The sequence below is a fragment of the Nestor notabilis genome, unplaced genomic scaffold, assembly GCF_000696875.1.
Source record: "Nestor notabilis isolate BGI_N333 unplaced genomic scaffold, ASM69687v1 scaffold6209, whole genome shotgun sequence".
Classification (NCBI taxonomy): Eukaryota; Metazoa; Chordata; class Aves; order Psittaciformes; family Psittacidae; genus Nestor; species Nestor notabilis.
In genome coordinates, this window is record NW_009943204.1 from 55,520 (window position 1) to 61,124 (window position 5,605).

Sequence of the window (5,605 nt, forward strand, 5' to 3'; positions counted from 1 at the left end):
CATAGTTTTGAAAAAATGTTAGGTGTATATATGTATATGTAAAAAAAAACCCAAACCCTAGAACAACTTCTCACAGTCACTCTGTTGTTATTAACACATTTCATTAATTATCCAATTTTAATTATGTATTGGTGTTACTCTTTAACTATTATATTTTAGTTATGCAATCTAAGAAAATACTGGGTTTTAATTGTTATATTTTAAAATTTATAAACATGCTTTCACGTACGTAGCTTTTTATATCTTCACAACACCCAGGTAAGCTGAAAAAATGTGTAACTGAAGGCATTTGGCTTATCTCAAACCACAAGGATAGAATGGTTTCTGAGTCCTTGGGCTTTCTGATTATCAATATTTTTTTTCAGACCTATTTTTGTGAAAATCAGCGTTAAGTATTTCCTCTCTGTGCTGCCTGCGTTGGGCTTACATGGCAAGGTTTTGGTAGCTGGGGGGGGGTGCTGCAGAGGTGCCTCCAGTGAGAAGATGCTAGAAGCTTCCCCCATGCCCTTCGTCCTGATTGATGATCGACCTTTATTGATTCACTTGACATCTGTGTCTTTTTGGAGGGGGCAGGATGTTAGTAATTTTTTAAGGAAATAAATAGTGATGAACCATGTGAAATAATAAAACAAAACCTGTGATACTCTAGATGAGATTTAGTTTCATACTCTGTGTCATTCCCATTGCAGGTAATCATCTACAGTCTCCAATGTTCTGTTGTTTTAGGTGTGAATAGTAAGGCAGATTTTGGCATGGGACAACTCTTGTAACAAGTGTTCCTGCTATGCTCCTGTTTTCATCCAAATTAATTTTCAAACTACTGTTTAGCAGAAATGTTGCTCCGCTAGGATTAGTGTATGAGCTCCCTTTCTTGTCCTAAATAAGATTTATGGGGGGTGGTGCTGCTTTTTTGCTGTCTTTCAACACTTTGACATTTATGACACCTTTTTAAAATTTTATGAGATTAAATGAGAAAGAGAACATTTTCACCACCATATAGTATAGAATTAGTAGAGTTATCACAGCTAGAAGTAGATCTACAGAAGAACCTGGGTATATTCTTGTCTGACAGCTGAAATGTCAGCACTTAACAATGGACTATAGGAAAGCCAATGCACTACTTAGAGAGCAGGTTAGTAGGACAAACCAGTGCAAGAGCCAGTTTGTCCTAGATCGCATTGCTGCAAGAAAATTAAACTTGGAGACACCTTTTTCAGTTCTGAAGTCATGATCGTAAGTCCTCTTCTGGAGTTGGATGCATAAGCTGACTTCTTACAGAATACAGTCAGAAGTAACAGTGCCTACATTTTGTGCAATAAAGCATTGAGACAGAGTGCAAGAGGCAAGGGAGTTGGTTCAGATGCTTTTATTTGCCTGATTAGCTTGAAGATATTTCTTTCACTTCTGAACATGAGATTCCTGAATTTCCTGCTATTTTAGGCGATTTGTTACATCTTGCTGAAGCTGCTGCTTTGCTTAAATTTGGAAATAATTAATCATTGGACCAATGTATGGGAGCGACCCTGTTGAACAGTAATTGAAATGTTCATCTGGGAGAAGCATTTTTGCTGACTTACCCCAAACTCTGAGTATTTAAATACTTCATATTGAGTAATCAACAGGGCAGAAACTATTATACATCTGTCCATTCTTTCTAGTGAGCTCCCGCATAACTTTATCATTAATTTGTTCTCATTCTTTGACTCTTGTTGACCACCGAGTCCTTAATTATTTTGAAATGAAAAGTCAAACTCCATTGGCATTCCAGGTGACAGCATTAACCAATATGCTTATGGTGAAAAGAATTACTGTTATGTCTCCTTTAGCAACATTTTATTTTGAGCCTGTTTGCGTAGGCATTTTCTAATTATGAATGTCAGAAAAGAACATTTGCAGGGGGACTACTGTTTTGATTTGCTGATGTGATGAAACTTACTGACTTCCTTTGAACTGCAGGATTCAGGAGCACTTCCCTGCTCCCAGGTTTGGGTTTAGGTCAACACACCACCCGTCTACTGCTCCTTGATTTCATGGGAAGGAAATACATGAATCATGTAGTGTAGCTGTAGCTTTTTGAACAGGAGGATTTCATGAGAATGAGAAACCATGAATTTTGGCAGACACCTTCACAGTTTCTGGCTAGATAACATGGAAACATCATAACTTACTTCCACCTGACCAGAGCTTGGATACTGTGAAACATTCTTTTCATTATCTCCATGTTGAACTGTAGCAATTTGCTGGCTTTTATAGGAAGATTAATACTGGTACAGCATGCTTGGCATACCTCATTACCAAAGACGTGTTCTGCAAAGATCAGTTCTCTGTTCTCTGCAAAGAAAGCCATTTGTTAGAAATGTTCTCATTGCCGATAATCTCACACTGTGCAACTACAGTCATGCCATGTTAAACGGAATCGTGTTTCACTGTCAGACGTTAGAAAAGCAAACTTTCTTTGCAGTCTGAGATTAGACATAGAACAACTTCTTGCCAGAAACCTACTAGACAACTCTGGACTTGGTAAGATTTCTATCTCAACCAACCAAGCAGTAGCATTTGCACGCTGTATTCATGCTTTTCTGATTTGAAGTTTGGTTAAGAGGATTTTGTTCTTTGGTTCTGGTTTTCATATAGTGCTCAGATTGGAAAGGAACAGCTATTTCAAATAAACTGAGAGTCTGTATGTTGTTGTACATCTTAATGTGAATGTCTGTACAGTCTAGACTAAAAGTCTTGAAACTGCATCACCATGTGCTTTAATGTGTGCTTATGAAACATTAAGTATCTACGTTAAACGTACTGACTCTGTAGGTTTGTTAGGTTTGAACATGAGAACGTAAGGCATAAATCAGTCAAGTAATATAACTCATCAGGTGTCATTGCTACTTCTTAGCTACAGGCTAGACTAGAGAATTGTTATAAATATAATAATGTGCTTTATTAAAGCCCCACTTTTAAGGTAAATTAATTGAACTCAGCTAGGAATGTTGCATCTTCAAGAAAAATCAGGCCAGTCAAAGTCTCATTACAGACGTTTGCAAAGGCAGATTCTTTCTGCTGTACTAGTCAGGGCAGGTGATTTTCATGTTAATATGTCTCTGAACATGATTAATTTCTTGTGGAATTACACGACTACTCCAATTCAATCAAAAAGTTTTTAAAAATTACTTAGAAATTATCAAATCATATTGATTTAAATCAGAATTATGTAACTTAATGAGACATTTTTTTCTGTTGTATGTGCTTGCTAGGTATACTGGAATAAGCAAGTCAGCAGTGAAGCAGTGCTTATTTCTCTGTAATTTTATCCATACTGAACAAAGCTTAGGCACTTAAAATGAGAGAGTAGTCTTCTATCTTCCCTGGTCTTAGAAGTTGATGGCTCTTCTGTCCACAAAATCCCTGTGATTGATTTTACTGAAGTTTTTGCAATACTTGTTGTTCCTTGTGGAGATTTTTGCTTTAGGGAAGCACAGCTGCCTATTTTAAATTGTACTGGGCTTAAGCAGTTAAATACCCTTTTCTAGCCTTCATGTGCAGCAGTTTATTAATTGAGTAGGACTTCTGAAAAACTGAAAAAAGCCTGTTGGTAAACTGCAAGCAAAACTCATACATTCTAGTCATTCACAGGGCTTTAAGTCAGTCATAGACTTTCTGAGAATGATTTAGTTTAAAACATTTGACTGATGACTCTGTCATGAAGGCCAGATCTGTATTTGATTCACAGCTGTTCTATCTGTCTTGGGAAAACTATTCATTAGGTCACTGATGGTGCTGTGACTGCTCATTCTTTTAGCAGATTTCACAACTATTTCTGTACATAGGCATTAAATAAGGAGAGCTTAGGTGATGTGTAAATAACTAGACTTTTGCTGTTACCAAGCCAAGGGTGTTGGCCCTTGCAATCTCTTTTAGCCAGGTATTTTCATCTTGGGAGCAATAAACGGAGAAATACAGGAGGCTTAATGTTGTTTTCTGTTGGGTGGCACAATATGGTTTCTGTTCTTGGAGGTGGATGTGGAGTAATCAGGAGGTGACCCAAATCGCACAGAGGTGGCAAGAAGACCACAGATTAATGAGAAAAATTGGAGTTTTCATAGTTCCATGCAACTTGATCTGAAAGATTACAATGCTTTTACATTTATACCTTATCCTATCAAGTTTGATGTAAACTGTGATACAGATAGGACTCAGTTCTGTGTAGCCATTTACTTTCTGAACTTTTTCTTGAAGGAATTCTAGAGTGTAATTTTTTCTTTTAGTTTTGTATTACCCATCCCTGACCCCCATCCCCACCACCACCTCAATTAATAACAGAACTTCTTAGATGTAGTACTCAATAATTCTTACTCTCCATCTGTTTTCCATAGCTTACAAGTTACTACACATTACACATCAGTTGGCCAAAAAAAAAAGAAAAAAAGGAGTGGCTGGATTTTCTGTTTGCAACAATGTTTTCATGGACAGTTGCAAGAGCTCTGCAGACCTGGTGATTAGACCACCAGTGTTCTTTTTTATATGTATATTTGTATGTATGGGTATATATGTGCATGTGTGTATCTATAATACATGCATATGTATAAGTATGTATTTGTGTGTACGTATATATGTATGCATATGATTTATTGGATTTTCCTCATGCTGGTATTATGCTAGACAAATTCACTTTTCAGATTCATACTCCATATTGGCTTTTTAAATAGCATGTGAAAGTATCAATATTCTAATACTCAAAATTTGTTACAGGGTGCTTTTGTGAAATATTAGCTATATAGAATATTGAACAACTTATATTTAAAAGACTGGATGATTTGAATTGTAACACAGTGGAAATGCCTCAGAAGCACAAGGTCCTGAAACTGAAGGGGTTTGTTACAGAATGCTGTCTCATTAATTTTCAGCTATGTCTTCTTTTCTCTTAGGTTTCTTCTCTAGTATCTATTTATTTCATACTGTATCTGCTGCTATGTGTATATACAATCATATTGTTCAGGTCACACTTTTTTTTTTTTCTCCATTGTCCATGGATGAGATATTTACAGTTTTTGTAGAAATGAAGAGGCTGCATTGATGGGATACTTACACAGTGTATTTTCTGTCACTGCCAAAGGTCTTATTTAGAGTTCTGTGTTCAGGGGCAGCCATTCTGTGCCTTGCCATCTTCTGAAACAAATAATCTTTCTTACTCTTTTCCTTAATGTGTCTGAAAGAGAGGACCACCTGCTTAGTTTCTCTTCCCACATCTTCAGAGGCCTAAACTCCTAATATTCAAGGAAGATCCTTGGAACAATCTGTAAATTAGATTTATAATCCGTCTGTTCATGGTGTTCTTTTTCAGGAAATTGCAAGTAACTTCTGAGTGCAGTCAGCAAAGGAGATTATATTTGTGCAAAGTACGAATATGCAATAATAACAGGAAAATAGTCATGTCTTGAACAATCGGTCAAATCTCCTCCTTAATAGAGGAAATGGATCATGTTTATTTTTTATAAGAGTCAAGGTAAAATTAAAGTAGGGGTTGAGAGTTAATTCATAGAATCATAGAATAGTTAGGGTTGGAAAGGACCTTAAGATCATCTAGTTCCAATCCCCCTGCCATGAGCAG

General features: G+C 36.5%; 1 protein-coding gene across 1 annotated transcript in view; it reads left to right on the forward strand.

The window, feature by feature from the left end:
- Window positions 1–5,605, forward strand: part of SEMA5A (sema domain, seven thrombospondin repeats (type 1 and type 1-like), transmembrane domain (TM) and short cytoplasmic domain, (semaphorin) 5A) — a gene marked incomplete at its 5' end in the record, with an annotated part of 87,550 nt that overhangs the window by 53,137 nt on the left and 28,808 nt on the right. The window lies entirely within an intron of this gene.